We start from the raw sequence: 13,049 nt of genomic DNA, 5'->3' as shown, positions 1-13,049 counted from the left end.
TTTAAAATAGGCAAATCAGAAAAATCTCAAAGTGGAAATGTGTCCTTAACTGTAACAACAAATCTTTTGATTTCCAAGTATGTATATTTTGTCATGCTAACTCATTAGAAATGTCTTACAAACAGATGCATTAACAGAGTGCTAGACATATCGTAGATGTTTAATAATGGCTTATGATTGACAAATTAAAAATCAAGGAAAATCTGGATTCTTGTCCCTTGGAGTCCCTTTTGCATTATTTAGGGGTAAGAGGGGCAACTATTAGGGCAGAGAATGCTCTGGGTCTTCTTTGATTTTGGTTTTATCCAGACTAAAATTGTTGTGTTATGAAAAATGTACTTTTTCTAGGCTCATAGTTCTTACTTATTAAAAAAGAACTACTATAGTCCCTTTTATGATTATAAAAATAATGCATTTTGTTACAGAAAATTTGAATATATAGAACAATATAAAGAATAAAATAGCATCACCTGTAATCCCACTAAACAGAGCAAATATTTGTTAAAATCTGTTTTTCCTGATGTTTTCTTCCTCTCTCTGGATATATATATATGGGTATATCTGTCTACCTACTATTATCTATCTATCTATCCATCCATTAATCATCATTGATATATGTAAACACATACATATGCATAATATCTTACATGTATTATATGCACACATGTATATACCCAGACATTTAATATAATTTGATAATCTACTTCACACTTTAAAATAACCATGAAGGCCGGGTGCGGTGGCTCATGCCTGTAATCCCAGCACTTCGGGAGGCCGAGGCAGGCAGATCACGAGGTCAGGAGATCGAGACCATCCTGGCTAACATGGCAAAACCCCATCTCTACTAAAAATACAGAAAAAAAATTAGCCGGGCATGGTGGCAGTCACCTGTAGTCCCAGCTACTCGGGAGACTGAGGCAGGAGAATAGTGTGAACCTGGGACTCGGAGCTTGCAGTGAGTCAAGATCGCACCACTGCACTCCAGCCTGGGCAACAGAGCGAGACTCTATATCAAAAAAAAAAAAAAAAAACATGAAAATTCCATACAATTTTAAATACTCGTTTGAACTATCACTCAATATGTTTTCCTACTATTTCACAGTCTAGACATTTGAACTCATTCCTAATGATTTAATTTGGATATTTTCTGTTTTTAATATACTCATTTGTGCTATGATTCATATCTATATGAAAATACCTTTAAACACATCTTGGAATATTTTGCTAAAATAAGTAGAATTACTGAGTCACGATAGAAACTTTCAAGAATCAGTTTTTTACTAGAAATGTTACACTCTGTAAATATGTTCATAACTTATCTACCTCACAATTATTTTAACATAAAAAAGTTTTAAGTGTATTTTTTCAGATGTATCAATTGTTTTCCTTTGTAATTGTACCCCTGTTTTATACTTTAAATGACCCCCCATTCTGGGTTTATGTTTATTTTATGGTTTTATAGTTTGACTTTTTTTTTTTTTTTTTGAGACAGAGTCTCGCTCTATCGCCCAGGCTGGAGTGCAGTGGCCGGATCTCAGCTCACTGCAAGCTCCACCTCCCGGGTTCATGCCATTCTCCTGCCTCAGCCTCCCGAGTAGCTGGGACTACAGGTGCCCGCCACCTCGCCCGGCTAGACTTTTTGTATTTTTTTAGTAGAGACGGGGTTCCACTGTGTTAGCCAGGATGGTCTCGATCTCCTGACCTCGTGATCCGCCCGTCTCGGCCTCCCAAAGTGCTGGGATTACAGGCTTGAGCCACCGCGCCCGGCCTTGACTTTTTTACAGTAATGAACTTTACATAAGATTTTGCAATACACCTGGCAGTGACTTTAGTATTGATGTGAGAGAAGACGACGATACTCTTTGCGTCAAAGACCTGATCCATTTCCTCAACACTAATCATGGGCTAAATCCTTCTTTCCTCATTGATGAAAATATCTACCTTTATTATTTACTAAGTTCTCATTACATTAGGACCCTTTTCTCATCACTCCATTCTGTTCTATTGATCTATTGATACATGGAATTATCCTTTCAATTATTTTTGTTGTTGTTGTTCACCTGTATACAACCTTGCTACACAAAGAATGGTCTGCTGACAGGCAGCATCACCCTCACAGAAGCATGTTAGAAATGAACAATCAATCACAGACCTGCACAATAAGGGTCTCTACATTATTCCTATGCACATCAAAGTTAAATACATGCATGTATATGTTCATCGCAACACTATTCACAATAGCAAAGACATGGAACCAACCCAAATGCCCATCAATAATAGGCTGGATAAAGAAAATGTGGTACATATGCACGATGGGATACTATGCAGCCATAAAAAGAACAAGATCACGTACTTTGCAGGGACATGGATGGAGCGGGAAGCCATTATTCTCAGCAAACTAACGCAGGAACAGAAAACCAAACACCACGTGTTCTCACATGTAAGTGGGAGCTGAACAATGAGAACGCATGGACACAGGGAGGGGAACAACACACACTGGGGCCTGTCGGGCAGTTTGGTAGCGGGAAGGGAGAGCATTAGGAAAAATAGGTAACTTATGCTGGGCTTAATACCTAGGTGATGGGTTGATAGGTGCAGCAACCACTATGGCACACGTTTACCTATGTAACAAACCTGCACATCTACCCCGAACTTAAAATAAAATTAAATAAAATAAAAGTTAGAGAGAAACTGGTTGGTATGCAACAATTTCTTTTAGACATTGAGCCTATTCTTGTTTTGCTGGCTGAATGAGGGGAGGAGAATAGTTTGAAGTCATGAGAATCTGGTAAGCTAAATGTTCTAATTGGTTCACTGCATTGTGAAAAACGAACTCACCAAAACAAGGGATGCCTATTCATATCCTTCCTATCATTCCCGCAAGTTATCTTAAAACATAAGACCACTTTTTACAATACAACTTCCACCTCTGGGAGGCCTCTTTCCTGTTTTCTTCACTTAAGGCCTAGGGAAGAATAAAAGAAAATCATAAATTCAAGAAATCAAAAAGTTTCCAGCCCAGAAGCTTACATTTATAAGAGGGCAGCTTTTGCTAAAATAAAATAAAATTTAAAAGTTTCTAATTTAGTTTATGAAATCAATCACTTGACTCATTGCAGAATTGAAGTTTCTCAGTGAACTGTTTTACATGGTGCTATTGAAATGTTAGCATTAAAGCAATGTAAAACTAAGCTCTTACAAAGAAGGAAAGAAAAAACTTCCTTCTTGTCTTACCAACACTGCTATTATCACATAGTGTGTTTCACATGATAAGCCATTCATTAAAGCATCACCTACTGTTTTTTTCTCTTCAGAACCAGCTAGAACATGATCTGTCTCTGCATGAAGACGTTGGACCTCTGACCTTTTCTGTAGCTATTTCAGACAAGTATAATAAACAGAGTTCACTAGGTTTCTGTAAATCTCTGATTATGTTTACTGTGGAATCCAAGTGTTCATCTCAGGCAGAAAAATTAAGGTTGATTTTCAAATATTATGTACAAACTCTAGCTACTAAGCATTCCATAATGAGCACTTTGGCAATTTAAAGCAAATTAGGGTTCCCACTAGGCAAGGATGACATACACTGCAGTCAAAGAAAAATAGTATGTTGTTAATGGAGAATATTCACTGAGAATTTACAATAAATCCAGAGAGCTCTCCTCATTGTAATTTGGGGGAAAGAAATCTTAGTACACTTCATTACTGTGACTTTGTGTCAGTTTTAAACTCTCCTTCCCTGGTTTTCAAATCTTAGTGTATAGAAGGCGGCTAATGAGTAACAGCCCAGTATCAATGGGTGGTTCATTAGGGTGATGCATTTTTGGGAAAACAGTTACCTTTCACAAGATTATCGCTGAAAGAACAATTCAGTATACCCAACTACTGCCGGAGATTAATGCAGGGTTGATTAAAATGAGAAATGGAATTTTTATTTTCATCCAAGCACAAAATGTAATCAGAATTGCACTGATCACACGTGTGAAAGAACCAAGATGTTACTTACTAAGTCATTATTAAAAAAAAATTCACATTATTTATTTAATTATATAGCAATATTCTACATAGCATATCATAGAAAAATTTAAAGACATAAATAAGCATAAAGAAAATATAAAAATCGTTACTATTCCTCTTACACAGGCATAATCGTGGTTAACATCTATGGATTATATCATTTGAGGATGTATATTAGATATATATGCATAGATACTAATATATGGATACATGGCAAATAAAAGACTACAGCTATCGTATGTTTGTGTGTACAGCTATAGTGTGTATGTGTATACATATGTATACGTATGTGTATATGTACATATATGTATATTTGTGCATATATGTATATTTGTATATATGTGTATATATGTATATTTATATATAGTGATTTATTAGTCTATGTGATATTTAAATGTCTCATATGTGATATATGTAAATTATATGCAAATGAAAACATGTATTTGTGCATTTATATTCTCTGTGTGTTTCTGTATGTGGGTGTATGTGTGTGTATGTGTGTGATATAATATTACTTTAAAATCAACTTAACAAAATTACATCTATACCACACACATACATTTACACACTTACACACACGTACACTTATTTCCATGTCAAAAGATCAATATGCATTTAGGTGATATTCCATTTTGCAAATTTTACTATAATTTGTTTTACTATTACTGGAAATTTAGATTGTTTTATGTTTTCTTACTATTATAAACAACATTTTAATGAAAATCATTGATATAACTGTCTGATTAGTTCCTTAAAAATAATGGAATTACTGGGTCAATGACTATGTTCTTTTTGGCGTTATGAAAAATATTACCACATTATCCTCTAGAAAGTGTGTATTAATTTACCTTGCTCCTGGCAATGTATTAGAGTGACCTTTCTTATCCTTAGCCAAAATAGATGTTATAAAAAATTGTTAATTTGATAAAGCAAAAACCAATATATTGCTTACTAAGAAAGTTGAACATTTTGCTATGCATTTTCCTACTTTTCTATTATTGCATTCATTTTGTCATTACTTGGTTGCAGGACTTCTTTATACATGAAAGATATCATCCAAATATAATACATATGTAGCAAATATTTCCCCTATTAGGTCATTGCCTTTCTCTTTGTTCATGGTGGAAATTTTCCTTTGTTCATCTCAACAAGAATAAATTTTATATGGTCAAATAAATCAATCTATTCATTTGTAATACCATACTATAAGATAATCTTTTTACCTTCAAAAACACCAATTTTTTTTTTTTTTTTTTTTTTTTTACTTCTTCTGGGCATTACTCTTTGATATTTAACTCTCATAACCAACTCAAAATTACTGTGATACCAGGAATAAAGTAAGTTTTTCAGATAATTAATCATTATCTCAGTACTATTTATGAAATATATTTTTGTACCAGTATTTTGGAGTAATGTTGTCATCTATGAATACAGACATATATTATATATATAAATGGTGTATACACACCATTTATACACACCCATATGCACACATACACGTACGTGAGTTTGTGTTTGTTTCTAACCTTCTCTATTCTATAAACATTATTTTTCTTTTTGTTCTAGAACCACTTCTTCTCTGTGATAATTATTGTTATCATTTAGTATATATTTTAGTAGTTTGTAATGAGATTCCTCTACCAATTACCTTTTATCTTCAGAATTCCATTGTTTATATTACCCAATTGTTTTTACTTTTATTTTTATTTTTTTTTTTGAGACAGAGCCTCGTCCAGTCACCCAGCTTGGAGTGCAGTGGCTGGATCTCAGCTCACTGAAATATCCACCTCCCAGGCCCAAGCCATTCTCCTGCCTCAAAGTCCCGAGTAGCTGGGATTACAGGTGCCCGCCACCACGCCTGGCTAATTTTTGTATTTTCAGTAGAGACAGGATTTCACCATGTTGGCCAGGCTGATCTTGAACTCCTGACCTCAGGTGATCCACCTGCCTTAGCCTCCCAAACTACTGGGATTACAGGTGTGAGCCACTGTGTCCGGCCTACCCATTATTTTTAAATAAAATTGGGGACATTTTCACCAATAGATAAAATTGTTTGTTTTTTTATTTATTTATTTATTTTAGATAGGGTCTCACTCTGTCACCAAGGCTGCGGTGCAGTGGCATAGTCATGGCTAACTGCAGCCTCAACCTCCCTGGGCTCAGGTGATCCTCCCACCTCAGCTCTCCAGTATCTGGAACTATAGGAACGTGCCACCACATCTGGCTAATTTTTTTTGTATTTTTCGTAGCGATAAGGTTTTGCCGTGTTCCCTAGAATGGTCTCAAATTCCTGGCCTCAAGCGATCCTTCTGTCTTGGCTTCCCAAAGTGCTGGGATTATAAGTGTGAGCCACCACAGCTGGCCAATATAAATTATTTTTAAGTTGAATGAATTGATTCAAAACTAAAAAGATTTGATATTATGGTCTTTCCATATAAAAGCATAGTCATCTTTTTCATATATTTAATTTTCAATCTCTCAATAAAAATGCAATAGTTATCTTTATATGGATCCTGTGTTCTTGATTAGCTTTATAACATATATATCCCTAGGGATATGTTATACCTATGGATATATAACATATATATATATAATATATTTTTGTTAATATTAATGGGTTTCTGTATTTTTTCTTGCTTTGTACAAATTATATTTACTTTTATAATGTGTCATGCACAACATTCTTATCTTTAGATCTAATCATTTCATGCTGATTTACTCAGATTTTCTAATTAGACCTATACTATTATACCTGCTATATTTATAATTTCCAAGGGATTTATAATTATGTATGTCAAGAATATAATTTTTAAGATTCCATGAAACCTGAGGACTTGTAACATAATCAGTTTCTGGCAAATCCAATAATGTCAGTGTTCGTTCCCTTTTCATTTAGGTTAGAATGCACCCAAATCATGTTGTATTGCCCTTCTTCTACTGTAGCAGATATTGTTCAGAGGATCTCATATGGCATCAAGTAGAGGGCAGACCTTGGGCTGAGGCATTTGTTTTCTGCTGATACCTTTTGAAATCCCCATTCCCCATTCACTGGTGCTCTAGTTTTTACTTAAATGTTCCATACTCCCTTTGTCCTTGATCACTTGGTGCATACTACAAAACTGTGTGTGCCTTCCCTCATGATAAATTTGATATCTCTTTGGGCTAAGGCGCTCTCTCTCTCTGTCTCTCTCTCTCTCTGTCTCTCTCTCTCTCTCTCTCCACTCTCTGTCTTTCTCTTCCTCCATACCTCCTTCAATTTCTACACCTGTATGGGGACATGGGGAAGATTGCCCTATTGTCTGTGGATGTCATCAGACACTTCTACTCACAATATCCACCAAGTGATCCACACTGTGCTGCTCTGCTACTTTTGTGGCATGGGTAAAATCTGCAAGGCCAGTACCTTCATGTACAGTTGAGCAAGTAACCACGTTTTGTCCATCTACCAAAAAAAGGTGTTAGCCAGCATTTTATTTAGGCTCTACGACACTGTGATAACTTTTGGCCAGATCTTACAGATAAGGAGGACATTTAACCTCTTCTTTCCTACATTTTCTTATAAATGTTAATTACCTTTTGATTTGTAAATCACTATGCTAGGGGCCAATCAATTATTATTATTAATACCCATGTGAACATTGTTAATAAGCTATAATAGTAACAATATCTGACCCCCTATTATTGGACATATAGATTCATATATAGAGTTACATGCTTTCTATGTGATTTAATTAACATTGACTGCACACCTAAGAACTTGCTTTTATTATCGCCAAAGACAAAACCCTGAGGCAGATAAATTAAGGAGTTTGCCAAATTTATACTCCTTGAGTGAGGCTGAACACAAATTTATCATAGTGTTAAGTCTTTGCCCCTGTCCTGAAATTTTCCATCTAATTGAGCACAGGCTCTGGAACCAGATTGGTTAGGTTCAGATCCCAACTCTGCCAACTTCTAACTGTGTGATCTCTCAAAGAATTTACTTAACCTCCCTGTCTCAATTTCCTCTTCTTTAAATGCAAATGATAATAGTTTCAAACTGCTAGGAATGGTGTGAAGATTAAATTAGTTAATACAGGCAAAGTCCTTACTGGCACATAGTAAGCACTCAATACATGTTAGCTATTAGTATTACAATCATGTAATTGAAAGTATAACTGTATAACAATTATGCGAATTACCATTATGAGTATATAATTATATTTATTCATATTGCTGCTAAATCAATGATTTTGTCATACTGTAAGTCTAATCATTTTCTCCACGTGAGGGAATATTTACCGGTCCTTTCTCTTGCAATTTATTTTAATTCTATAAAGCAGAGGTGAATCTGGGCACAGAGAAGTCATAATAAGGTCCAGCTCTATGCTAAAAACATGAAGAATGTTTAAATAGAGATTTACAATTTACAATGCACTTTCACATTCTTGCAGCCGTTTACCTATATATTCCCACAAGAAATTGTTGCAATAAAATGCTTCATGAGTGTGTTCATTTAAAGTGAAAATGTACTTGAGACTTTGGGGCTCGAGAATTGCCTTTTATTTATTGGTCCAATAAAAAATATCATATTATCTACTTCATCTACTTTATCCTCAAGGTGCAATATTGTTATGAATATATTCTGCATTCATTTATGGATTTTATCTTTATCAAATTCAACTTAAATAGCAATTTAATCCGAGAAATCTGGTTCAAATGGGAAAAATAACATATGATAATTTTATATTTCTAAAAATCGGCTTGATTTTATTTAGAAATGGTATTGTGGCAGTTTTTAAATCTATGCCATTTGTTTGAAACCATTTTGTCTGGGTTTTGATGCAGGTGCTTTAAAAAAATTATTTTTCTGTTTTCTTTGTTTACATATAACCAATTATATTGACTTCCCATTCCTTATGTCTAAATGATCATCTTTCTTACTACAAGGTGCTGACCTACTTTCAAGTTAGCCTTTGTTTTAATCAATACAAATAGTTTTTCATTAAATAATCTGTATTAACCTCGTGATTTCCACCTAAGGAATAACTCAATTGATATGATTAAACGACTAAGTCACTCTTTTTTGGGGGGTGTCAATTACAACTGACACATAACATCTTGCTTTTATTTCTGCAGCTGCACAGGCCCCTCATTATATGCTACAAGTTTTAACATAGCAGCATGTGATTTAAAGTCAAGTTTTGTCAAAGGAGGTCACGATCCCATTAAGGGCAAAGTTTCAAACTGAGATGCTAACAGGTGCCCATCAGGGAACTTAAATGAGTGAAGTCAGCATGTTATAAGACAAATAGGGAATGAGGACAATCTAAGAGATCAAGGAAATGGATGCCTCATGTAAAGGATCAACTACTATGAAATCCACTTACTTGCTGCCCGGGAGCAATGTGTGGTCGGTGTTGCCAGCTCTCGAGATTTCTTTCACTTTTTTTTTTTTTATAAACTGGAAATTTGGATTGGTTTTGAATGTAAAATCTCTCAACTTTTAAGTCTCGGCGATCTATTCAACATTTTTTTACGACACTGTAGTTATCAAATGTGCCATGCTTGTAGGTCATCTCTGGCACACCAGCATTTAGTTAGTAATTTAGTCGTAATCTCTTTTATAATATAGAGTTACAGCATGTGAGAGGTGGAATCCCTCAGGTTTGTAATTGAAAATCCCTGCAGTTTATAAATTCTCCCTCCTCTTACATCAAATAACATCAAATTCTCTGAAGATTTTACACAGGAAAATGAATGTATTTTTAAAATCATATGTCTATATGATTTCAAACTTAACATTTTTATTTACAATACCCTCCAAACATCATTTCCTAATTAGAACCAATCCCCTTAGAGATTTAGTTTGCTAGGTGTTTTTCCTTATCTTTATTAAACATTTTATTTAGTTCAGAGAAGAAAGCATTCCTTCCTCTTCCTTGCTTTACCTCTTACTTTTTTCAGATATATACACATATAAAAGGCTAATTAGAAGACTAGATTGAAAATGCAACATGCCAGACACATAATCAAGGACTTCACTCAAACACATTTCAGACATAGTGAGAAGTCTCCAAACAACTATACTATAGGTTGAAAACTGTAGTTGGTCACAGCTCTTTCAACTAGCACACAAAAGTTTAGCCTGCAATTACCACACATAACACCCTAATGATGAGCCTAGTGACAGAAGCCACACGGACACACTGCTTGCTTTTCAGATAGCTATGTTTTCTTTTAGACCTTTCAGGCCTAGAATGCTGAATGAATTTGCTTGGGTAATTTAGCACATTTGTGTTACTCTCTTTTCTTATCAATTCTCCAGCTTTTGAAAACATCCATTTACCCGCTCTGCACTTCCCTTCCTTTCTTTCTGATTTAAGTTTTGCCTAGGTTATTTAAACTCTACGTGGTAATCTAATTTCTTTCAAAGCCTAAAAACTCTCCCTTATTTGAGAAAAGCCTTCACTATGTTGTTAGCTCACTGTTTCATATACCATAAAAAACATTTTTTTAAAAAAACCACCATGACTGATACCATGGGAACATTCTAATCATTAGTGCTGTTGCCAGATTTTTCATAGTTATTCAATAGCTAAAGCTTAAAGTTATTCATTTTCCCTCTGAGTGCATTTTTTGGACTAATGTGAAAGATTCGACACAAGTATTTGCTTTGCTTATTAAATTAGCTTTTATTTATTAAGTAGATGAAGGCAGTGTGTGCCTAACTCTCCATTTCTCACAACACAACGAATATTTTAGATTTTTTTCTTGTTTCAGACAATAATTCCTTGTATTTTTGGCACTTTAAAAGACATTCATATCCCTTTGTTAATCTATATTTCCCAGCATTTGTAAGTAGACAGAACAAAAAATCATCACCCCCACTTTTTGTGAAGGTAAACTGAGGCACAGTAGACGGGAGACACTTCACGAAAACAAACTGTGCATTTTACCAAGTAAGCAGACAATCATATACACAAATGCTCAAGGGCAACAAGATACCCGAATGCTAATGCAATCTAGGGAAAAATCACAAATCCCATTGAATGAGGGGATGACAGCAACTTAGAGTGATCATAGCTGCAAGGATGATGTGTGTGTTTGTATTCGTTAGGCCAGAGGCATAGTTCTCCAATAACTTCTCAGGTCTATAGCAGTTGCCTTTAGAATTGACACCCTACCACTTTTCTCAGTTAGACAGTATGACACAATACTTCCAAAACAGCTGCCATATTTGTACCTTATATTTCATATTTTCTTTTTTGAGTTAAGATCTGTATCTATCGGGCCGGGTGCGGTGGCTCAAGCCTGTAATCCCAGCACTTTGGGAGGCCGAGACGGGTGGATCACGAGGTCAGGAGATCGAGACCATCCTGGCTAACACAGTGAAACCCCGTCTCTACTAAAAAAATACAAAAAAACTAGCCGGGCGAGGTGGCGGGCGCCTGTAGTCCCAGCTACTCGGGAGGCTGAGGCAGGAGAATGGCGTAGACCCGGGAGGCGGAGCTTGCAGTGAGCTGAGATCCGGCCACTGCACTCCAGCCTGGGCGACAGAGCGAGACTCCGTCTCCAAAAAAAAAAAAAAAAAAAAAAAAAAAAAGATCTGTATCTATCATATTAAATCAGAACTCCTCCAGTTTTTACCCAAGGCTGAAGGTCATTAGACCACACCATATGGCCTCAATTTAGTCTGCATGTTTATGTATTTATTCATTAAAAATACCTACTGATAATCATAAGCCAAGAATTTTTGGAGTTACAGGAATAAAACATATGAGTAGTATCCAGTCGGCAGCTTTAAATCTAATGATTCAGACGTGTCAATAGTTGGTTACTATGCAGTGTTAAAGTGTCTTAAAATATATTTACCAGATGCAATGGGCATAAAGGAAGAAGAATAATCTGTGCCTTGAAAAAAATTGAGAAAATTTGTTCGAAGTGATAAATTCATTTTGGATTTTTCAGGATGAATATGGGCTAGAAACTTTTGAATAAAGAGAACAATATAACAAAATAACGTGTTTAAAAGAACATGCCATGACTGGGTAATGATGAGACTAGACTGAGACATAAGCAAGGTGCAAGCTGAAGCTGGAGTTTAATGTCATGCTAAGAAGTTTACAGTATCTCCTAAGGACAATGGGTAGCCTTTGGAGGTTACTAAGAAAGAGAGAGGGATGATATATTCTGCACTATATAGTATAGATAATTTATGGCAGCATAGAGGATAGAGAGGAAGAGGAGAAAGCAGTCAAGGAGACCACTTCAGAAAATGTTGCAGAAGATCACATAAGTCCTTCCTAGCTTGATTTCCAAGGTCAATCAGTGTAATCATTTCCTTGTTTACAATCCCAACTCCCTTGCCTTGCTTGCTGCTTTATTGTACTCTCTGGAAAACCACAAGAGTGCATCAATCCAATTCTTTTCCTACTCTATGCCTTCCTAGGGCTTGGGAGAAACATATAACCTGCTACTTGTTCTTGCCTTAAGTTCATAAACAACAACCTAACCTTAATGTTATCAGGCAAACATGATCTGTTTATCTCATCCACCTTCCCAGATTATTGCATCCTTCTCTCTGTACAATACTCCAACATTTATTCCCTGATACTGTGTTTAGCTAATCACTGGGCTTCCCATTTCATTGAGAAACCTGAAGCACTGAGAAGATACAAACTCCGATTATCACATCCACTCACCTACCAACAAATGAAACCATATCGTTTGCCCTCAGTTACTAATAATATATGTATGTGTGATGGACATTAACATGTAGATAGTTAGAGTGATAGAGATACAGACAGACATAGGCATAGCTGTGTTTTAAACCGGTGTTCCTGTCCAAATCCAACCTCTTCATTTGTATACTAGACTCAGTCCTGTCACACCCGTATATCATCCCATCAATTATCCTTTCCTTACAACAGCTGTTTTTTTCTCTGCTCACTCCTGCCTTTGTATAAACATACTATTTATTCCATCTTTTTTTTATTATTATACTTTAAGTTCTAGGGTACATGTGCACAATGTGTAGGTTTGTTACGTAT

The sequence above is a fragment of the Macaca fascicularis genome, chromosome 12, assembly GCF_037993035.2.
Source record: "Macaca fascicularis isolate 582-1 chromosome 12, T2T-MFA8v1.1".
Lineage (NCBI taxonomy): Eukaryota > Metazoa > Chordata > Mammalia > Primates > Cercopithecidae > Macaca > Macaca fascicularis.
Note: the sequence above shows the minus strand (reverse complement) of the source record.